A 24,802-nucleotide genomic window follows, 5' to 3' on the forward strand; every position below is an offset into this window, starting at 1 on the left:
TACTAGTCCACTTGTAATTTCAGGCACGGGCGAATTAACGTGTTCTTGTGCCCCATGATCAGGCGATGTACTGGTTGATTTATTTATGTAACATGATCAGATGAGGGGTTTCACTTACATAGGACCAGGGTTTTACACGTACAATAGACTACTTTTGTCACAGTTGGCTCTGAGAGCCTTTCAGGGGGACGGGCGGCGCGGGGGGGGGGGGGGGGGGGGTTGGGAGGTGTGCTGTTTGTGTTGCAAATATGGAATTTCACATCTGATGCGTTTTTCCCAGATCAGAGCTTTTCAGTGTGACTCAGTAATTCCCGCATTTGATGTGAGTAGATAGAGTAACGAAATGAGGAAAGAAAAATGTAGTGGTCGATTATTATTATTATTATTATTATTATTATTATTATTATTATTGCCTACTTAGAATAACTGAAGTATTTGAAGGCGTTGGTTGAATTTTCTGTGTCCCCACATTTCTTTCTTCCACTCGGGAAGCACCTTTTCATATCATTCAGATACGTATTCGGTAACTCTTCGTAGCTTTACTCACTTGATAAACAAATCTATCTTCAAGCAGACGACTGGATACCAAGTGCTTTACCACATTGTAGCTAGTATGCACTTGCTCCCACTTAACCACGGTACAACTTAGCACTTTAACAGACACACATTATTACGTCAGCGATAAATGACAGGACATCCTAAGACCGACTGAAGTTTGAAAAGAACGGACAACGAATAGTTTTTTATGTTCGAAGACGAATCATTAGAAACTGATTGATGGAGGATGGAGAAGGAAATAGGCTGTGTCTTCTTCAGAGGAACGCTGCCAGTATTTGCCTTGAACAATTTAGAGAAAACCTAGGTCTGGATGGACGGACGGAAATTTGAACAGCTCCTTCCGAGTGCTAACCCACTGTCTTACTATGCGTACCCTGCTCGGTACTGAACACTTGGATTTGTGGTCTGATGCCCATTGTGACATGGAAATTGTAGTGCGCGTTTTCTAATACCGGTGTGAATGTCTGCATTACTTAGTCAAAATTTGCTCTCCACACATTTAGGGCCCAGAATTATCCACAAATTTTTCTTCATCTTTCCTCCTTGGTGTAATATAATGTTTCCTCTTCATATTAGTTTCGTACAGAAGTTTGGATTTAATGAAGGAGTTGTAATGTTTCAGTATTGTGTGTTCGGAAATGTAGGACTTCTTATTTGATAAAGAAACAGGTAAAATCTTGTAGTAAATATTTCGTATGAGTTGATAAGCTGTGTCCTTTTTTGTCCTTATATTTATCTTCATTGGCTTTTGTTTCTATTCTATTATAATGAACTGTTCCAGTGACATATTAAAATTCTTGACTATTTTGGGCTTATGGTGTTTTGTTGCGCGACACTCATTTAGTAGTTTCTCGAGTCACTATTGCTGGTAGGCCATCTGAAGGTGCTGGGGAGCCTGTAATTGCCCTCTGCTTCTGCTTATTGTGACATTTTGGTTAATTTTAAGAACAGATTTTTCCCCTTGTGCCAATCTGTAGTATTATCTCAGAGGCTTAAGTTATAGTGCAATGCAGAAACTATCCTCTTGTCACATACCAGTTTTGATTTTTTGCTATAAAGTTTCTTCCTTGAATTTTGCTTTCGAATTTCACTTTTCTTTAGTGTCTATTTCACGACTACGACTTTTCGAGCGCGAACTTTGCTCTATTAGAATTCTTCACGTCAGAACCTGAAGATCAAGTGTACGTCTCTTGCTTAGCAGATAACGTGTGCATCGGCTTGTTGAGGTACGCAACATCGCTTTGCACTTCAGTCGGGCGTGGTCCGCTGTGTTATGTTAGTTTTATCGTCCTCTCAAGCAGTAAATCCCGAGTCGAGTGTCTGTGAACTGTCTATCGTAATCGCTGTAAGCAATTGGGTTTGAGAGTGTATGCTAGTTGCTTAGGGCTGAGGAAGAAGGGAAAGGGTGAGGCGAGACGTACATCTTAATTTTGAGGGTTTACAGTGGGCAGTATGAACAGCATTTACTAACGTCAGTAATAAATGCTTTAGTAAGTTCTCTAGGTGCCTCTAATATTAACCACGTTCTGTATTCCTTTCGCTAATTGTGCACGGGAAAAACAACTTCAAAATGGGTCTGAGCACTATGGGACTTAACATCTGTGGTCATCAGTCCCCTAGAATTTAGAACTACATAAGCATAACTAACCTAAGGACATCACACACATCCATGCTCGAGGCAGGATTCGAACCTGCGACCATGGGGGTCACGCGGTTCCAGACTGAAGCGCCTAGAACCGCACGGCCACACCGGCCGGCGAAAAACGACTTCCGTATGAGATCTAATTTGTAAGATTTTTTTTTTCGTTGTACCGTTTCCCGACACACATGTGGAAGTATTATTAATTAAATCTCCGAACGTATTCTTTCGAATTTCTACAGTAACCTTTCCTGTTACACGCAAGGCCTATCTCGTAGCGTGTGCCACTGGAGTTCGTTGAGGGATCTCTGTAACGCTCTCACGCATAACCAAATGATCCCGTGACGAAACGCGCCGCTCTTCATTGGATCTTTTCAGTCTCTACTGTTAATCCTAATTAGTAAGTATTCCTGAGTGATGAATAGTACTCAAGAATCCGTCCAACAAATGGTTCTGCAAGATACATCTTTCGTGGATGAATTAAATTACCCTAACATTATTTCAGTGAATCTTAGCCTGGCATCAGCTTCTCCCACAATTTGTTTTATGTGATATTTCCACTGTAGGTCGCTCTAGATGGTTACTCCTAGGTATTTCACGGTTGTTACGGTTTCCTCTATTTTGTTCACTTTTTGTCTTATTGTATTCACTAAACAACAGTTCGGATCTGTATCTAACGCCTTGTGGAAGTTGAGTGTTCATCTTATTGTGCGCTACTCGGTAATACTAATATGTATATACAACGACCCACAGTGTTCTTTTTCCTCCGACGCCATCGAAACGAAGAGTAAGGTAGACAGGTGGCTACATCTTCGAAAAGAAATTCTTGTTTTATCCACTGTTGGACTTGAATATAAGGGTGTAACGCGTCTGTTAAAAAAAAAAGTTATCGCAGACACAAATAATTGTTTTGTCTTTTATTGGTGTTTCAAAACCATTTCGTCATACTCAGAGTTCGTTCTCAGTTACAGACATAATCGTTGGCTGATGGAACAGTCATTGGATCACTGCTATCTATACCGTGAATAAGCCACTCAGAAGCTACTGCATCAATAATTTACCACGCAAATTAAGGCTTTGTAAAGATGAATATTGTGTTAAACCTCTTTACGAGTCTGACATCACGTCATAAACAAACGTGCTCGCCCTTTTATGAACGGGTGCTCTTCTAGCTTCTTTAACTGTTCGGTGAATGATAACCCATCAGGATTAGGGTCACTCGTTGCAGGAAGGATTTCAGAGCATGGTCCCGCGCAACAGAGGCTCGATAATTTCTTCGACCTTGTTCGTAAGTGTGTTGTAAACAACACAAGCACTTTCATTCCAGTGTACGCGTAGCACCTTCATCTCAACAACGGTTAAGTGACCGTGCTTGAAGTGTTCGTTTTACGTTTTGTTGAAGATCAGTTAAGTCCTCAAGCTTATATAGCATTGTAGTCCTACCAGCTGACAACACAAGTAATTTCTTACTGTCTGCGGATATGTTCCAGCTCGTACTGATCTTTTTTTCTCTGCCCACCCGGTTCAGCCTGCAGCATCAGTACCCCTGACTCATTTAGAGATAGTGAAAATGTATAAAACCGAGCTAATTTGAAGGCAGACATTTCGGACTACGCCGCGTATGCACGACAACCGACCGCGGGAATCGGCAGTTAGCGCGTTGCACTGCAACCTCTAGAATTGGTCGCTTCTGACGTAAGTATGGAGCTTAAAACGTTTTCTAGTCTCTCTGAGAGATAAGGCACCTCGTGGCACATTCGAGGACAAACCCGGACATGCAGCGCACGTAGTACAGCCTCGTAATTCGAACGTACTAAATATGCACGGCGTGGAACGTTAGCGAGAGTATGAAGTATGTACTGTTGTCCAGAAAACAGTGTCGAGGACTGTAACAAATTATAAATTTTTGTGTTGTGTGGCAGCCGAAGTCGGTTTTCTTCACAACCGAGCCGACGAGTTAAATGGAGCAGTAGATGAAAACTTATCTCGGCTGTTGACAATAGCGTGTTTTGTTTGCCAGTGTAGATTTTGAAACAAAGTTTCGTCTTCCGAAATTCAAACGTCTGTTGAGGGATTTTCAGTCTGTTTTCAATACGATGAAACCGTGTATCTACGATTGTAGAAACTGTACTGTAATTGTGGTTAAGAATGAAACCAATGTCCAATTCTTTATGCTTCTAAATTTGTAAAAAGTATACATAAACAATGCATCTCCAGTGAATGAAATTGATCTAATACGAAGAAGAAACTATGCCGCAGTTTTTTGGCAAGGAAGCAGTACAGTTTTAGCTGCGTTGAATTCGAAGTGATGATATCTCAGTAGTCAGCTGAAGTACTGAACATGAAGCTGCTCTTTGAAAAGTGTATTTTCAAATAAAAACAGCGAGGTGGCGCAGTGGTTAGCACACTGGACTTTTTATTTATTATTTAAATGTTTTTCTCCGTGAAAGTTATTTCGCCAGATTGTTTTTAAAAGTCCAATATTACGTGTTGTGGTAACTATTATAGGCTAACCTCAAACTGTGTCGGTGAGGTTATTGGCTACTGAGAGTCGTCCCTTCTTTTTTTATTCGGTACAAAGATCATCAAAATCATAATTTTACTGCAGGAACTTTTAACCTGCTGATTGACATCAGCGTTTGGTGTGACAGTAAGTATTTGTTACTACCAGGGAGCACCGATCGGTTCTGTGAAAATCTGCACATTCGTCCCTGTATGCTGCATGGAATCGGTAATTAGTAGTACTACAAGAGTCCTTTAAAGTGTAATCGGGTGAGACACGGATAGCATGCAACAGTGGTGCAGGTAAATAATTAGGTAAATGAAGTATATTGACTGTGACAGTGTGCAGAAACACGGAAGTGAGCTGCTAGAACAGCGTGGAACTCAGTACGGAGAGAACATATTCGCTGCATAGATTGTTGCTAGACCACCTCATCTCTACCTCGATATTTGAGTGTATACTGGCGCTGTGAATCGAAACTGTGGCGAAGATTTTGGACAACACCGTGTAGATAAAAAAAGGCAAGCGGAATAATGTTAGACACTCTTAATTGCCGTACCTCTGGAGGAGATGCCGCGCGATGCACAGTATGGGCAGTGTTCTGGTGATTAATATTAGAGGAAGAGGAGTTACTAAGACTGCATCGCATGAGCAATTAAAGGTCACATACTTCGCGGTGAGAATTGGAGACAGCTTGCGAAATGATCGTTGCTGTCCTAGGCAGGTTACGGGGTGAAGGTCTTTACAGTGGCATTCCTCAGGTCTGCACTCCGTGAATTCAGTCAAGTGATGGCAGAATCTGTTACTAATAAAAATAACTCTGCTGGCTGTGATTAGGCCAGCGCCTTTTTTTCGCTGGCAGTCGCAAATTCTCACTGGTTTGAAACCAGTTGTCATTGACAAGTGTCCCATTTTTTTGGTCCCTGTAGGTTACGATGTTTTTACTACTGTTCTTATGCTACTGTTAGGAGCGATAGGCCAAAACGCTATGCCGGCGGCCGGTCTGCGACTCCCCAGTACCACCGCAAGAGCTGACTGGCTGTCGCAAAGTGTACTCCCCTACTTTTCCTCCCCTGCCACCGAGGTGGCGCAATGGTTAGCACACTGGACTCGCATTCTGGAGGACGACGGTTCAAACCCGCGTCTGGCCATTCAGATTTAATTTTCCCTCGATTTCCCTAGATCGCTCCAGGCAGATGCCGGAACGGTTTACTTGAAAGGACACGCCGATTTCCTTTCCAATTCTTGACGAACTCCGACCTTGTGCTCCGTCTCTAATTACCTCGATGTCGACGGGACGTTAAACCCAATCTTTCTTCTTTCCTCGCCTGGCTTTCCTTGCTCCATTGAAGATGTGGCTTTGTGCATGGTACTCGACGCCAAATGTCCATGGCACCTATTTCCGTTCGCAGTGTTCATTCAGAATTGTTCATTCGGAACATGGTTGGGCGCACACCTGTATTCACTGGCAGTAGAAATTGTCACTGGTGTGAAACGATTGTCATTGACGAGACGCGTCACATGTCTCCACTCACTGTCAATTTGGATGTTTTTAAAGTTACTGTTCTTACGACGTTTTACATGCCTGCAGGTGGGTACATTGTAATTTGTAGACAAATTGGACAGTCCACGTTGATACACCAACAATTCAGAAAGTGTTTTCATGGCCACGTCCAAACACGACAGCTTCTGTCTGACATCGTCACGCATCCACTTTGTCCGCTGATTCCGACTGGCACATAAGCACCACTTCGTGGCCACAACTTGCAGATGACCTTCTGGTACCGGATGTACAACGTCCATAGCGCCTCAAAGCGATCTTGTGCCTTTTTAGGCGGTAAATAATATTCTGTCAGGTAAACTAGTGTTTGGGTTGGTGCCTTTCTCATGACGATTATCAGTCAAATGATGCATGAATCTGCTGTTATTAGTAACAGTAACGGAAAGTCGTCTGTTACTGCGATCTACACGCGGATCTCTATGCCGCTGGCACTTGCGAAACTAGGACAGCGTGGCGGTCGGTGCACCTTAATTGCACCTCAGACATCACGACCCCAACTGCAAGAGTTGGTTAATTTCGCCACTGGATCTTGTTGAAATTTTTTGATTTAATGTGTCGTTCCCGTCGATGCACTCCTGGAAACTTCTACAGCGTTAACTAACCCAATATGAAGCGTCAACATAAAAAGACTATTTAAGCAACTGAAATGGATTTGTTAGGGGCTCATTTTGCACGACTGCCCAAAAAGAAAATTCATGGGTACCTGGAAAGAAGTTGTAGTCGCAGCAACTGCAGCAGTTAACTTGTTAGTCTTCGGATATCCACCTATGACGAAAAATTGGTCTCTCACCTGCTTTTGTCTGCTGTTGGTGTGAGCAGCCGCTGAACCCAGAGGGCGGCGACCTCTGCCAAGTTAATGATGTCGCGCAAGTTGTTGAAAACAGATACACGACTGGTTTTCGCTTTTTCCGTTATCGTGTCGTTTGTGGTGCGCTGGTCTTCGAGCACCGAACGTCCGCTTCTCTTGTCATTCCCAACGCTTCACTTAGAGATCGTCTGCCACTTCGTTCTTCATCGTTCAGACTTGTTTCACCAGACTGCAAGCTTCTGTGCCAGCCAACTGCTGTCTCCTCGAATGGTGCATTCTTGCCGCACACTTCCACGAACTTCACGTGGACTGTTGCAGCGTTTGCCCCCTTCAAATGCAGGAAACTAATTACTGCCCAACATTCCACATTATCAACGTAGTGTGCCGTTTTGCTTTGGCTGCACAAGCCTCTCCTCATAAGCCACCTGGTCAGATTTCAACCAAAGTTGTCACTCACGTCACTTACTGTCAGGTAACAGTCGCTGAGGGATAAGAACCACCTACCTATAATTACTCAGGAAATTCGACGTAAAGCATGAGATGCGTTAAAAACTGCCGCATCATGCATGACGTTTGAATTTATTACTTCTTTGCTACTAACTCCATTCACGACATAATTCGTCGTTGAATTTTCTTAGACAAATATATAATTGTACGACACACATTCCAAAAAATATAACGTCATAAACGCTTAGATAAGTGAGAAAATGCGTATCATGCATGAATTTTTAATAAATTTATTTTTTACTACTAAGACACTCCTGCAGTCTACTCGACTTTCGCAAACCCAGACAACTGGCAATGCTTTTTACAGCTTTCAACCGCGATGCGCAAACGGCTGTAGTCGAAAATAGCCGATCGGTAGCGTTATGAAGAGGCATTGCCATGGAGACGTTTCAAAATCGCATTGTAGACATGTAAAGCTGCTGCGCCTATTCCCATTTTTCTTAATTCAGATTCTGTACTTATGCATTTGTAAATTATGCACATTTCTTTGTACGACTGTTTCACCTGTTTGATAATTTCAAAGGTATTTTCACGAGTACATGGAAATGCATTTTTTTTGGATGCGTCACTACAAACACAATTTTTTTCGTATGTGTTGCGCTGACGAAATATTGTGGAGTTTTCACTATGACATCCGACGTCTCGCCCGAGAACCATATATACAATTTTTTTAGTTTCTAAAAGAAAATTGGCAGAATGAATACATGGGCAGTTCCGAGTTAGTCAACTACACTCCTGGAAATGGAAAAAAGAGCACATTGACACCGGTGTGTCAGACCCACCATACTTGCCCCGGACAGTGCGAGAGGGCTGTACAAGCAATGATCACACGCACGGCACAGCGGACACACCAGGAACCGCGTTGTTGGCCGTCGAATGGCGCTAGCTGCGCAGCATTTGTGCACCGCCGCCGTCAGTGTCAGCCAGTTTGCCGTGGCATAAGGAGCTCCATCGCAGTCTTTAACACTGTTAGCATGCCGCGACATCGTGGACGTGAACCGTTTGTGCAGTTGACGGACTTTGAGCGAGGGCGTATAGTGGGCATGCGGGAGGCCGGGTGGACGTACCGCCGAATTGCTCAACACGTGGGGCGTGAGGACTCCACAGTACATCGATGTTGTCGCCAGTGGTCGGCGGAAGGTGCACGTGCCCGTCGACGTGGGACCGGACCGCAGCGACGCACGCCAAGACCGTAGGATCCTACGCAGTGCCGTAGGGGACCGCACCGCCACTTCCCAGCAAATTAGGGACACTGTTGCTCCTGGGGTATCGGCGAGGACCATTCGCAACCGTCTCCATGAAGCTGGGCTACGGTCCCGCACACCGTTAGGCCGTCTTCCGCTCACGCCCCAACATCGTGCAGCCCGCCTCCAGTGGTATCGCGACAGGCGTGAATGGAGGGACGAATGGAGACGTGTCGTCTTCAGCGATGAGAGTCGCTTCTGCCTTGGTGCCAATGATGGTCGTATGCGTGTTTGTGGCCGTGCAGGTGAGCGCCACAATCAGGACTGCATAGACCGAGGCACACAGGGCCAACACCCGCCATCATGGTGTGGGGAGCGATCTCCTACACTGGCCGTACACCTCTGGTGATCGTCGAGGGGACACTGAATAGGGCACGGTACATCCAAACCGTCATCGAACCCATCGTTCTACCATTCCTAGACCGGCAAGGGAACTTGCTGTTCCAACAGGACAATGCACGTCCGCATGTATCCCGTGCCACCCAACGTGCTCTAGAAGGTCAACTACCCTGGTCTGCAAGATCTCCGGATCCGTCCCCAATTGAGCACGTTTGGGACTGGATGAAGTGTCGTCTCACGCGGTCTGCACGTCCAGCACGAACGCTGGTCCAACTGATGCGCCAGGTGGAAATGGCATGGCAAGCCGTTCCACAGGACTACATCCAGCATCTCTACGATCGTCTCCATGGGAGAATAGCAGCCTGCATTGCTGCGAAAGGTGGATATATACTGTACTAGTGCCGACATTGTGCATGCTCTGTTGCCTGTGTCTATGTGCCTGTGGTTCTGTCAGTGTGATCATGTGATGTATCTGACCCCAGGAATGTGTCAATAAAGTTTCCCCTTCGTGGGACAATGAATTCACGGTGTTCTTATTTCAATTTCCAGGAGTGTAGATTGCAAATAATTTTATTAAACATGTGTAACTTCAAAATAGGGAACAGTCAGAGTCAGAAGTAACGCAGACTGTACTGATGGTGACCAGCTCCGTATTATTCCATCCCTAAACTGCCACGTGAAGGGAAGTAAGCAGTTGCGTGTGGCAAAATAGAACATTCCCTCTGCCATCTTTGTTCCAGAGACTTGCTGGCTATATTTTTAACAGTGAAGCAGATAAGTAATACAGCTGTTATTGTTTCGGATTCAAAAGCCACAGGTGGCAGTACTAACAACGAAAATTGATGACATTATCTCTGAAAATGGCAGTTCCTCGCAGTGCGCAAGTAACAGGTGTTGGGTTAAGGGAGCGTTATATACTCAATCGTAAATAAAGTAACTACATGAAGTGATGCCTATTTCCGGCACCTGTTTCTAAAAAGAAACTCGGCACTGATTTGATCTTTAATGGTTCAAATGGCTCTGAGCACTACGCGACTTAACTTCAGAGGTCATCAGTCGCCTAAAACTTAGAACTAATTAAACCTAACTAACGTAAGGACGTCACACACATCCATGGCCGAGGCAGGATTCGAACCTGCGACCGAAGCGGTCGCTCGGCTCCAGGCTGTAGGGCCTAGAACCGCACGGCCACTCCAGCCGGCATTTGATCTTTAGCGCCTGTAAGTCGTAATAATAGTTTTCCACGTGTGAGGTCAGAACAAGAACCCCTGCACATTGTCACAGCTAACTGACTGAAATTCTTATGCTTCAGTACGAAGAAATTATCGTTCAGCTTCAGCACTTCATGGATTTTCCTTTTCTAAGAATTTTACGACTACTGTGCCCGTCTTTGGGAGGTGTCGTTTCCCTTCCTTTATCCTGCTTAGGGTGCAACTAATATGAAACCCGTCACACTGTATCCCAAGATGTGTTTCAGTACGTAAAAGCTGTGGGATTTTTTTGGTATTGTGTGATACTCTTGGAATCTTTATCTTTTGTTATTATCTTCTCTTAATTGTAGTACAGCAACCCTATGGTATGCTGGACTATTTGTGTCAAAACGATGATTATGAATTTAATCTTGGACAGATGCTATCAGCACCATTGTCTGTGGATTTGAGTGACAAATATTTTCCGACGCCTCTTTATCTCTAGTCTGTCATTCTTTTGGGAAGATCGTATCACCGACTTCTTTGAGCTATTTTTATGAGTTATGTCCACTGGCATATAGAAAAAGCACGAGAGTACTAGTAGTACAGCATTAGTAAGTAGTTCTTGATAAGTACATGCATGATGCATAACATTGTTGTTTCATTGCATATGTGGTCCACTTTTTGTTAAGACTACGAGCATACTCCGCAAGCCACCTGACGGTGTGTGGTGGAGGGTACCTTGAGTACCTCTATCGGTTCTCCCTTCTATTTCAGTCTCGTATTGTTCGTGGAAAGAAAGATTGTCGGTATGCCTCTGTGTGGGTTCTAATCTCTCTGATTTTATCCTTATGGTCTCTTCGCGAGATATACGTAGGAGGGAGAAATATACTGCTTGACTCCTCGGTGAAGGTATGTCCTCAAAACTTCAACAAAATCCCGTACCGAGGTACTGAGCGTCTCTCCTGCAAAGTCTTCCACTGGAGTTTATCTATCATCTCCGTAACGCTTTCGCGGTTACTAAATGATCCTGCAACGAAGCGCGCTGCTCTCCATTGGATCTTCTCTATCTCTTCTATCAACCCTATCTGGTACGGATCCTACACTGGGAGGCCAAACATAATGCTATGTGCCTGATTTATTAAAAATGAGCGCAGAAGACCGAAACTAAATGAAAAATTTCGTTCTCAACTATCTACTATATAAAACTGAAGTAAGACCTATCCATGGTAGAATGCTGTATCCTGGGACAAACGTATGGAATGGACCACTCAGTAGGTGGGCCTAAAAGTAACAAAGGAGGAATGGCGTGTAAAATTTACTTAATTTACCCCATATTAATGCAGTTTTTTGCGTACCTCCGCTCTGCATACCTCTCCTCTCACGACGGAGAGATCTGGAATGAGATCTGTTAAAAGTTCTCACGCGCATGCTGAACTGCTGTGTAATAAAGATGAATCAAATGGCTCCAAGTACTATGGGACTTAACATCTGAGCTCATCAGTTCTCTAGACGTAGCTAACCTAAGAACATCACACACATCTATGCCCGAGGCAGGATTCGAACCTGCGACCGTAGCAGCAGCGCGGTTCCGGACTGAAGTGCCTATAACCGCTCGGCCACAGCGGCCGGCAATAGAGATGACATGGCAGTAATTTAAATTGATATTTAATAAGTAACTTGAAAGGTCTGAATTGTAAAATCATTGAAACTTTGAAGTAAAAAATGTATATATCTGGAGAAAGTGATAGATAACCTTCAAGGTACAGAAACAGCAAGTTGTGGTGATTAACTGAGGTCTCAGGCAGTGGCACTCTGGCAGTTGGTCAAACTGCTAACAAGTTTCACCAAGGAAAAGGTGATAGAAGTTTTCCCATTATTTCCTTTGGCAAGAGACGAATGATAAATGTTAAATATGGGGAACAGTTTGTTTATAGCAAAACATTCAGTACATTTATTAATCATTAATAAGCGATGTTAGTCATATAAATATCGAAACGCAGAGTAACTTCAAAAAAAAAAAGAAAACATCCACTTGAGAATGGCTCCCAAGGCAGAAATCATGATTGTGTGAAATAAATCCACAATTAAGTCAAATGGCGGAAATTTCTTTCAAGAAATTCTATATAACTTTGGTCACTCACGAAGGAAATGTGGGGCAGCTTGGTTGTTCATTCTGGAATGCTCAAACGATGTTCCTTAAACTCAAGGTACAATTGCATAATTTGTCCTTCAGTCGTTTAGTCGTAGACAGACGTGTGTCACAAACTGGTACAGTGTGTGCACTCCGGCACAGACCATACGGTGGCTTGCCCAGTGCGGGTATAGATTTAGAATGGCGAAGAACTTCACCCACATTTTCTTGCACTGAGAAATCTAATTAGCGACTGGACTTCAAACTTGTCCGTACATTTTGCTTTCATATTTATTTTAATTTTTTTTGCGATGTGATACAACAGTCATCTGACAGCAATATGCAGATTACACTCCCAACGGACCAGTAACGCAACTACGCATTTCAAACCAATCAGTGTTGCCAGTAGCTTACTGTAATATTTGTAGTACATGAGTGACTAGTGTCTGAACATACTATGTTTTTTCTTTTGCAGGTGAGTACCGAGCACGGATGTCAGCGCACAACGCCATCGCCTTCCCTTCTGAGTTTTCTGTGACATTCCAAACTGCGATCACGTTTGTAGAGACAAACCTTCAGTGGCTCTCCCAAGTTACCTGCAACACCATGGTCCAGAAAACACAGTTGTTCAACTTGCATATTTGGACACCAATATTACTTGCATTTTGGAAACTACTGAACAAATTCTTTGTTTATATTAGGCACAGAAAACAACTGGCATGGGTTTCTCACGTCCTTGATGCGATGCTTGAAATCCTTGGGACCAGTTGTGCACATACGGGTAATGCGGTTTGTATAAGTTTCGAGAATTTTACTGTTAGCTTGGAATACCTCCAAAGGACACTAAAGTGTGTTGGATAGGGTTGATTTGCGAGATTTCATCTGCTATCCACCTTTACATTCGGAGCGCTGTTGCAGGATTCTGCATTTGTGATATGGATAATCGTGTCATTGGAAAATAGTGTCCAGAAACAACCAAGTTTTTGATAAAAGTGTGGAAGTGATCAGCAATAGTATAGTAACGCCTCAGTTTTTGGTAATTTGCCGTTTACCCATCTTACCCCTAGTTTTAGCCACTTTCTACTCTTACTCCCGGTTTTAGGACGCTTACTCCGTGCAGTGCGTTGTGTCTTGGTCTCTGTAGCGTGAATGATTCTTCTCCAGGTAGGGTAGGCGAGGCCGCATCTTTCATAGTTGCCTTTAGTGATGTTGCATTGCTTTAATTTAGCTCGGAGGCTGTCACTGAAGCACTTCTTCTATCTCCGCCTTGGTGACTGCTCTTGTTTACTTCTGAGTAGACCGTTCTATTTGCAACAAGGTAATCGGACATTCTTAACCAACCACAGCTTATCACGGACTAGTATACACTCTACACTTGAACCCCCGACTCTTCCAGTATCCTGATTCTAGTGCATTTATTTAGTTACGTGATTTTCTAGATGTCCATGATGCACCCCTGGTCAAATTATTCAAGCATTTTAATGCCCTTCTGTGACACCCATAGTCTTTCTAGGGTTCCGTCCCTGAATCTGTAAAAACGGAACCCTTACAGGATCGCTTTGTTGTCTGTCTTGTCTGACTGTCTGTCTGTATGTCTATCCATCCGACTGTTAAGAACCCTTCTTTTCAGGAACGGGGTACCGTATGAAGTTCAGGTTTGTCACATACTAAGGTCTACAGTCCCTTGGCAGTGTAAAAATTTTAAGCTTCCAAGTACCTTCGGTTAATAGTAACGGGTCGCGGGGTTGAGGCGCCGTGTTACGGATTGCTCGGCCCTCCCGCCGGAGGTTCGAGTCCTCCCTCAGGCGTATTTTGACACTCGCATACTCACTCACCAAAACCTTTATGGTACTTCCCGTTGACGTACTATCATGAAATTTGGCAAGAAGCAAAATTTCTCTGTACAACTAAAGTAAATCTGAAACGTGTTAATCTGAAACTTGTTAAATTGTAATTCTACGAGTATAACATAAAATAGGTCTACTGCTGTTTGAACATGCACTGGATTCATCATCTGTCAGATGCATAATAGATGAACCTTGCTGCATGCAAACATAAAATTAAGTTGTAGTAATGTTTTAATAAGTAAATAAAATGTTTTATTAAATCTGCTCTCTAAATAAAGAAAAACTGAATCCCTATGTTGTTTTTTTCCAGACGAATCAGAGGAACTACTGTAGAGATTTTGATACTGTCTTGGACGTCTCGGGACCAATAACTTGCCAGTATCGGCATAGATTACAGGCAAAAACTGTTGAGATTCTCTATTCCGAGAACAGATGAACTACATAAATTGTTTGCACGGAAACCTCATTGCTCGTGTCCTACTCACACTTGGGCAGTTTTTAAGGAGCTTTTTATTATTACCTTATGAACCTAGTCAGTGAATTCGGCATTTTAAATTATAAATGATTTGACACGCAATCAGGTATTAAGAAAAAACAATAAAAAATAAATAAAGTAAAAACTTGTGTGAGAGTTGTTTCAGTTTTCCTTATTCATGATCATTCTATTGATGTGATTTACAACTGGAGTTCATTGTGGCTCAATGTTTCTGGTAGGCCAGCTTCGTTAAGAAGGATGACTTGTGCGTGCAGCTGTTGAGGTTTCTTCCCAGGTCTTGACGAGCTGTGTTGCTGCGTCATGATGTTGGTACGAGACCGGCGGTTATTGTTGTTGTTGTTGTTGTTGGTTGGTTGGCTGACATTCATCACAGCTTTTTAAAGGCTGTGTCAACTGCAGTAATTAATTAATTGATAAAGATTTCAGTAGATTTTGCTATTTTTCTTGTTTTCTCATGCTGGTCCCATAGGTAAGTTAGAAACTGCGATTTCTCAGTATGTCGCAGGTGGAAAAAGGGGTGCGCTGCGTGGGCGATCACCCATGTTCTTCTGTCTTGTATGCAAGGAATGGCTTAGTCTGGAGCCATGATTGATGTTGCTTCGAAATGGTTCGGCGTGGTTCTGTTGATCTGACTGAGTGTTTGTTTATTAGTTTTCCGGACTTCAGCGACTGTTCGACGCAAATTCCTGTGTTCCAGAGTGCGTAGTTACTGCACTTGGGCGCAGGGGGGAACCAGACATTACTCTCCTTACCACAGTTCTGTTACTACCAGTGCGTGCACTTCCTCTGGTGTGTGAATAAGCAGCCGTTATCCTGGACTTGACTGTCGAAGTAATGTAGCAGAAAAGTGATTCATCAGACCAGATCGAACAATGTGGCGCACTGGGAAGATAATGGACTCGCATTCGGGAGGACAGCGTTTCAAACTCCCATCAGGCTATCGAGATGTAGGTTTTCCGTGATTTCCCTATGTCCCTTAATTTGAAGGTCCGGATGGTTCCTTCGAATGGCACGGCCATTGTCCGTCTCTAATGAACCCCGTGACGAAGAACGTTATAACCTTCTTTTCCTTTTCATATGACTAGTGATTTGATTCAATTCAATGTCTTCCGCAATCGTCACAAGGTCGAGGACTGCACACGAGAGTTTGCTGCAGCGATTTGCTGCAATGAGCGCTCCGAAAATCTTTACATCGCGCCTTCCTGTGATTCACTCATAGTTGTTCCATAGTCTGTAGAGCTTTACGTAGGGCACAAGTTTCCATCCTTTGAAGTAAAGTGCACACTGAACACGTTGGCTACAAAGGGTTTGATCATTATCATTACTTTTCACTGATACCACCCGTAAATGCGTATCCAACGAGCCCAGCCGGCATATGCCATTTGTCAAAGGCATCAAATGAGGTAATTTTGAATTCACAATGGGCGTGTTTTCGCAGCACCTACTTGGCAAACTTTGGTGCGCGACAGATCACACCCAGAGGACCATATATGTTTTTTGAACGCATACTTTTTAAGCCACCTTTTGTGAGTTATGAGCGTCTGAGGCATTCGCATGATACTCATAATGAATAACAAGATTGCATACAATATCCTTTTATTAAAGGCATGTTGGACTAAATGTTGAAACAGATGGTCTATGCCTCATTACATGTTTCATGCGTACGGAGCATTGACCGTCAAACTCTGCAGCGCATGGCAGGATCCTCTTTCACGTCTTAAAATACATCACTAATTTGTGCGATGCACGCAGTGATGGTTACAAATTCAAGTCTTGACCTACCCTCGGAAACACATCAAGGGGCATAAATCAAGCGTTGAACTGGCCATGAAATAAGTGCAGCTCGACCTACTTCGCCTTCCACCGTCAGTGTGGTCAAGATCAAGGTTGTCCGACTATCGAGGGCGTCCCATCGAATGCACCTAAGGAACTGTGGTGTCATCGTCTCTCGTTACGAAACGATGCTCACAGGTCGATGCCATCTCTTCTATCCCTCCACGTCTCACCGTCAGTCATGTCAGAAATCTCAAACAATTCGTACTCCGTGCTGGGTGCATAACCTCGAATATAAGCAGCAGATAAGACCCGTATCGCACCCTGTGAAGTAAGTGCTTTGACGGTCTTTTGTAAAATACGTTTTATAAAATACGTTTTACAGAGTAATGGTGTTCTTTTATGGAATCTTTCAAGAAAATTGAAGGGTCGTTTAGTTTTTGTAAAAGATTTGTCAAAGATGATTGACAGTGTAATACGGGCCTAAGGCGTTTTGGGTGTATAAGAGCAAAACAAGTAACTGTTGGCCGCGGCGTGTTGCTGCGTGCCATGACTAGTGCCCCTCATTCTCGCGTATAACTCATAAACGACTGATTAAAAAAGATATATGCCTTAACTAAAAAATTAACCCTATGAGGGCGACTTACTACCCATAAAAAAGTGTGTTGGTCCTGAAATCACATTTTTCTTTCTCATCTCACGTTACGTTATTTGATTGATTTGTGGAGGGGAACAAACAGCGAGGTCACCGGTCCCATCGGATTAGGGAAGGAGGGGGAAGGAAATTGGCCATTAATTCGAAATGAACCATCCCGGCACTTGCTCGAAGCGATTTAGGGAAATCACGGAAAACCTAAATCAGGATGGCAATTCTGAAATTTCAGTGCACATACAAGCGGCCAGCGAGTGTGGTCACTGTAGGTGCTCTGGTGGTGTGAAGAACAGACCGATGCGTGAGGGCGTATCTAGCGGAGCAACTGCAAACACAGGGGAAAACCTCACATTCAGGTAGCGAAAAAGCTACTTTTTATGTGTCATATATTAATTACTAGAATAGTAACGTAATAAATGCTAGGGGCAGTCTAAGAGTCATCGGAGCCTCTTTCCCATTATTAAAATATGTAATAAACTAATTGGAATAGAAAAACAGCGGTGGAGACGATACCGACAAAGTATAAATCCTTCCGAAGTCGAAGTTCGGTAGTGATTTGTGGATACCGAATAAGTTAGTCGGCGTTAGTAAGCACTCCTGGTCTAAACTCCGCATCAGCTCTGCTCTCGGTTTTCAATAGTATAAGGAATTGCGAGTGTGGAACTGAGAAATTATGTATTGTTTTCGGTGTTCACGTATAAACACACCGTAATAGAATCTCGAACTATTATTTAACGGAGATTTGCTACCCTTACATGCCACTATAGCTATCCAAATAGAACTTTTCCAGATAAGAACTTTATCTGCTGCGACGAACGAAATAAACGAGAGGACTATACAGAACAATTTCGATTCGTGAAGTTAAATCTAAGACCGGGTTAACTTATCCTTGCAGTCTCAGGTGAAACGGCAAGCTCAGTTTAACTCTACAGCTCCTATGTCACCGTCTACGTACTAGTCGCGATCGTGAGTAAAATACATTAAGTTTTATGTCACAAAGGGACCTTGCAACCTCTTTCTAGTGCATTAGCTCAGTACGTGCCCAAGAGAGCAATTTTCACTTGACTTATTTACTCTGTATTGAATAATCGAAGAGAAGACCTGCTGAATTACTTACTTACACGAGGCCCTGCGTAAAAGTTCCCGGAATATACTTACAGCTGCTGAAGTCTGGCTAATACGACGAAATGCCGCCAGGTGGTCCTTATGCATCCTTTGAGAATAAGTTGCACAAATGGCTTGGAGCTAGGTGGTCGCGTTGAGTTTTATGCGCATTTGCCCAGTCTCGTGTTGCGTGTCTGGGAACAGTTTGTATGGAAATGTTTTATTTCAGACATGTGACATGTTCAAGCCAGCGTATGGGGAAAACTTGCGACTGTTTAAACGTTTTGGAGACGGCAGAACATCGTTTGACGATTATCCCCATTCAGGACGGCCGTGAACCGACATTACGCCTCAAGCTGTCGCTACTGTTGGTAATACAGTCCTGGAAGACCATAGGCAGGCCATCCAGCGCACGTGGAATGTCGAGGGTCTGTCTCACGACACGTGTTAGAGGATTCTGTCTGACGAAAGCGGCGCACGGGTGTTTGGTTCCTCCATCATGACAATGCGAGATCACATATTACAGATGTTCCTTACGAGAAACAAAATGACAGTTGTTTCTCATCCGCAAGGACTTCACGTAGTTAAGGAGATTCAGACAGAATCTCAAGTGGTACTACAAGCTCAAGAAAAATACATTTCAAAGAGCTTTCGGTTCATGGAGAAATCTCTGGCAACGGTGATACACTCGCAAGCCATCCCCCCCCTCCCCCTCCGCTCCCCCTCCTCTCCTCCCCCTCTCCTTCTCTCCTCCCCTCGCCTCCCCCTCCTCTCCCCTCCCCTCCTTCCTCTAGACACTGGACTCGCATTCGGGAGGACGACACTTCAATCCCGCGTCCGGCCACCCTGATTTAGGTTTTCCGTGATTTCCCTAAATTGCTCCAGGCAAATGCCGGGATGGTTCCTTTGAATGGGCATGTCCGACTTCCTTCCCCATCCTTCCCTAATCCGATGAGACCGATGACCTCGCTCTCTGGTCTCCTTCCCAAAACCAACCAACCAACCTCCCTCCCTCCTCTCCCTAGTGAGCTCGCCACTCTTTGGCGGGTTCGTGCTTAGCTACCACGGGCAACCCTCCTTTGCAGCATTTTTTTTTTCCTTCTGTGCTGCATGTCTGTCCTCTTGCTTCGCTGATGTCGCCACGTAGTACCTTAGCTCGGTCTGCCTCCGTCTCGCCGGTGCACACCAACAACCGTTTTTTTGCGTTGGTCTCCAGAGACCGACCGCAGAAGCAAGCTGATGCTTCTGTGGTCCACAGGGAGCAGGATCCTCCTGGTTCTGTGCCCTGTAGTAGCGACTCTTCATGAGCGTTTGCGGCCTTCGGTCCCACATAGAGGATTTACAGCTGCTTTTACCATCGCAGCGACCCCTTGTACTCTGACTTCAGGAAACGAAATTGCGCTCTTTGAGATTTCTCGTTTCTCACCGATTCGTTTTGATCTTCCTTTCCCTCTGTACCATTTATGCCCCTCCGTCATTAGATGTCACCAGGGCAGACTTCCTTCAGCTTATTAGGCAGCTGCCTCCCCCATTTTTGCTACTCGGTGACTTTAATGCACCCACTTTCCTTTCCGACTCCTCGCACACCTATTCTCATGTGGACCTCTTCTTGTGCACTGCCCAGCTTGCCCCTCGTCTTGAGTGGTCCGTTCTTTCTGACACCACCTCGAGTGACCATTTCCCCTGTGCTATCTGTCTGCTGACTCGTACACCATCCACGTGCACGCCCAAATGGCAGCTTCCTAAGACTGAGTGGCAGATTTACTCCTCCCAGGCGACCCTCGAAGAACAAGATTTCCCCAGATGACCAGGTAGAATATCTCTCAAACGTTAACCTTACTGCTGTAGAACGTTCCATTCCCCGCACTTCCTCTTTAACATGTTGTGTCCCAGTCCCTTGGTGGACTGAGGCATGCCGCGACGCAATTCGCGCATGGAGACGTGCTCTCCGCGTTTTTAACCGCCACCCTGCGATGGCAAACTGCATTCATTATAAACATATGCATGCAAAGTGTCGTCGCGTTCTTCGGGATAGTAAGAGCTAGCTGGATCTCATTCACTAGTTCTTTTAACAGTTCCACACCTTCCTCTGTCTTGTGAGCCAACTTCCGACGGCTCTCTGGAACCAAGATCCATTCCCCAGTTTCCGGCCTGACAGTAGCTGACGATGTCATTGTCGACCCTATTGCTATCTCCAACACCTTGGGCCGCCATTTTGCGCACGTTTGGAGCTCTTCCCATTCACCCTGCATCTTTCATCGCAAACGAGCGGAGGCGGCTCGTACGATACCTCTCACTTCTCCGAATTGTGAGTACTACAATGCCGCCTTTACTATGCTCTCAGTTCATCCTGATCCTCCGCCCCAGGGCCAGACGCCATCCACATTCAGATGTTGCAGACCCTTTCGTTTGCGGGCAATCACTTTATCCTTCTTATGTACAATCGCATCTGGCCAGAGGGCACATTTCCTGGACGCTGACGTCAAGCCACCGTTATACCTGTACCTAATACCGGTAAGGACAAAAACCTTTATTCTAGCTACATCCCCATCTCTCTTCGTTTGCAAAGTGATGAAACATATGATTCATGCCCGGCTGGTGTGGTGGCTCGAGTCTCGCAATTTACTAACGAATGCACTGTGTGCATTTCGAGCGCGCCGTTCTGCAGTTGACCACCTCGTTACTTTGTCCACCCATGTCATGAATGGTTTTCTGCGGAAATCCCAGACTGTGACCGTGTTTTTCGATTTGGAGATGGCCTACGACACCTGCTGGAAAACTGGTATCCTCCGTATTCTTTACACATGGGGCTTCTGTGGGCGCCTGGCCCTGTTTCTTTAGGGCATTTTTACAAGACAGAGTTTTCAAGGTGCGTGTAGTTTCTGCCTTGTCGGACACCTCTATCCAGGAAAATGGTGTGCCTCAGGGTTCCGTCCTGAGCGTTGTCCTCTTTGCTGTCGCCACTAAGCCTATAATGAACTGTCTCCCGCCGGGCATCTCGATTGACGATTTTGCCGTCCAATGCAGTTCTGCAGGGACCTGTCTCACTGAGCGGCGTCTTCAGCGCTGTCCTGTTCGTCTTTACTTCTGGAGCATCGACACTGGCTTCACTTTTCCAGTACAAAACCGGCTGTATGAATCTCTGGCGGCGCAAATGGTTTCTCCCACCATTTATACATCTTGGGCCTTTTGCCCTTCCGTTCGTTGAATCTACGAAATTCCTGGGGTTCATTCTTGATAGGAAACTCTCTTGGTTCTCCCATGTTTCATACCTGGCAGCTCGCTGTACGCCGTTACTCAATGTACTGTGTGTCCTCAGTGGTACTTCATGGAGTGAGGATCGAACCTCCCTCCTCCGTTTGTACCAGTCCCCTGTCCTTTCGAAAGTCGACTATGGGTGCTTTGTTTATGCATCTGCACGCCCATGCCTCTTCCGACGTCTCAACACTATCTATCCGTTTGGCCACGGGCACCTTTTCCACCAGCCCGGTTGAGTGTCTGTATGCTGAAGGTGCTGAACTGCCACTGTTCTACCGCCGCGTTTTTCTCCTCAGCAGGTACGCATGCCGTTTGTATACCATGCGTGGCCACCCCTCCTATGCCTCCTTCTTTGATTATTCCTTTGATCGTCAGTATGGGGCTCGTCCCTCTTCTCTGTTACCTTCTGGTGTCCACTTGCAGCACTTGCTACGATGGCTTAGGTTCACACTACCTGCAACTTTCCCAGTGGATAGGAATCTTGGCTTTCTGGAGCGGCCCATGTTAAACTTGGCCTTCATTCGCTTCCTAAGGACACTGCTCTAGCCTCAGTCTGTCGCCTTCAGTTTCACGACCTTCGTATGTAACTTCGCGATAGTACCTTTATATACACCGATGGCTCTCGGACTGACTGTGGGGTCGAGTTTGCCTTCGTCATTGGCACCTGTGTCTTTCGATATCGGCTTCCAGCACACTCCTCAGTATTTACAGCGGAGCTCTTCGCCTTGTATCAGGCCGCGGAGTACATCCGGCCACACAGGCTTTTCAATTGTGTCCTCTGCTCAGACTCTCAGTGCTCTTCAAAGTCTGTGTGTGCTGTACACTGCCCATCCCTTAGTACAGCGGGTTCAGTAAAACTGTCACTTGCTCACTTTTGGTGGAGGCAGTGTGATGTTTCTGAGAGTTCCTGGTCATGTCGGTCTGCCAGGAAACGAGGCTGCTGACGCTGCTGCCAAGACTGCAGTCGTCGTACCTCAGCCCGCGAAAACCTATATTCCCTCCGATGACCTCTGTGTTGCCGTATGGCAGGTGGTGGTTCCCTTTGGCATCGCCATTGGTCCTCCCTTCACGGAAATAAGCTTCGGCTTATTAAGCCTCTTCCAGCGACTTTGACGACCACCTCTCTGCCGGGAGGAGATTATTTTAACTCGGCTGTGTATTGGGCACTGCCTTTTTATCAATCGTCATTTTGGGATGGCGTTACCCCACCACTTTGTACACATAACACGCAAGTTTTAACTGTCCACTACTTCCTAATGGAATGCCCTTTTTTTTAATCACTTACGTTCCTGCTTGGGTTTGCCGTCTGTTTATCAGCTGTTTTAGCAAATGCCACGCGGGCTGTAAACCGCGTTGTACTTTTTTATCCGCGGCAGCAATATGGCGAAGGCCATTTAATTTTTAGTTTTGGACGTACGTATCTGGATGATGTCTTTTTCAGCTCTTTTCCCACGTGTCTGTTTTTAGCTGTCTTCTGTCAGTTGGGACTGACTTCGCATTCCACTGTTTTGACTTGGGCGCATATGACCCAATTATTTTTTGCCCCCTAAAGCAAAACAAAACCAAAACCAAACTCGCAAGGGCACTACTTTGAAGGTGACGGTGATAAATAAGATCCAGGTAAGGTGTTATTTTATTTATTGGTGTCTTCCGGGAAATCTTGGGTAGCGTCTTGTACTTATTTACTTCCCTGCAGAAAAGATAGCGCCAAGAAGCAGCGCCCTATTGTACCAAGACTGATTCGAAGAGAAAGTTCATTTTCGTATATAGGTGAGACGCTTGCGGATGTTTCTGGGAAGTGTCTGTAAGAGACGTTCACACGAATGCTGCGACCAGGAAAGACGATACAGTGCGGCACTTGTGACGCGAGAGCTGCGAGGCTAGGCCACACGCAGTTGGCGGCGGGAGGTGCGTGGGCAGCATACGCAGGTGGCGGCCAAGGCGACGGCCGCGCTTCCACAGCGCGTCACGTCGAGGCGCGATTAGCTCCCTCCGCGACGAGCATACGAGTGCGCTCAGCTGGCGCGTCACGGGGGACGGCGCTTCCTGACAACACGCCAGTCACCGGGGGGCGGCGCAGCGAGCGGCGGGGCTGCCTGTAAGCTACTAGAGTCCGCGGGAGACCTCCAGATACGTCCTGCGGCATTCTGTTCAAACACCGGGCCCTCGTCTTTGTAGGTGGACTGTTGCTCTTGAGCATGTCCCTCAGTTGCACAGAGCGAAAGCAAGTACCAGGCGATTGTTCTAAATTGTAACTATCAGGTGTTTGGGTTGACCAGTGTGATTGTGGCGGTATGATATTGTTCACCTGCTGATCTGCCTCCCACCCCCGGTAGCTGAGTGGTCAGCGCGACAGAATGTCAATCCTAAGGGCAGGGGTTAGATTCCCGGCTGCCGGCCGCGGTGGTCTCGCGGTTCTAGGCGCGCAGTCCGGAACCGTGCGACTGCTACGGTCGCAGGTTCGAATCCTGCCTCGGGCATGGATGTGTGTGATGTCCTTAGGTTAGTTACGTTTAAGTAGTTCTAAGTTCTAAGGGACTGATGACCACAGCCGTTGAGTCCCATAGTGCTCAGAGCCATTCCCGGCTGGGTCGGAGATTTTCTCCGCTCAGGGACTGGGTGTTGTGTTGTCCTAATCATCATCATTTCATCCCCATCGACGCATAAGTCGCCGAAGTGGCGTCAAATTGAAAGAGTGGCACCCAGCGAACGGTCTACCCGACGGGAGGCCCTAGTCACGCAACATTTACATTTTACCTGCTGATCTGCTGTCCGTGGACAGCAAAGATGTCGGAGTTCTTCTCTTGGCAGGTGCTTCGTAAGCAAACTGACAACTTCATTAAATGACACTGGTACAGTGGGAGAGTTACAGAACATGATCTGCTGTAATAACAGAAATTAAACATACATTTTTCAGTAAGACAGACGGATGGGAGGTAGCCTCATTACAAATTTTCTAACGTCTGCTTTCTAATAGTTTTGGCACAAAGCCAGATAGCTGTATGACAAGGAATAATTCATAAAATCGCATAACAGGAGCACATTATGGAAACGATAATACGTCCAGTTCCTAGAGAGAGAGAGAGAGCGAGAGCGAGGAATGGTTGAACGAGAGAACGATAAGATGCTAGCCACGAGATCCGAATTACGAAAACAGGTGCAGCTGTCGAACGACCAAGCTTACCTCAT

At 45.4% G+C, this 24,802-nt stretch overlaps 1 protein-coding gene across 29 annotated transcripts in view; it reads left to right on the forward strand.

Moving 5' to 3' along the window:
• Nucleotides 1-24,802, forward strand: part of LOC126354726 (calcium/calmodulin-dependent protein kinase type II alpha chain) — a 976,610-nt gene that overhangs the window by 67,804 nt on the left and 884,004 nt on the right. The gene's annotated exons all lie outside the window — the stretch shown is intronic.

The sequence above is a fragment of the Schistocerca gregaria genome, chromosome 1 (genome assembly GCF_023897955.1).
Source record: "Schistocerca gregaria isolate iqSchGreg1 chromosome 1, iqSchGreg1.2, whole genome shotgun sequence".
In the NCBI taxonomy this organism is placed as follows: Eukaryota; Metazoa; Arthropoda; class Insecta; order Orthoptera; family Acrididae; genus Schistocerca; species Schistocerca gregaria.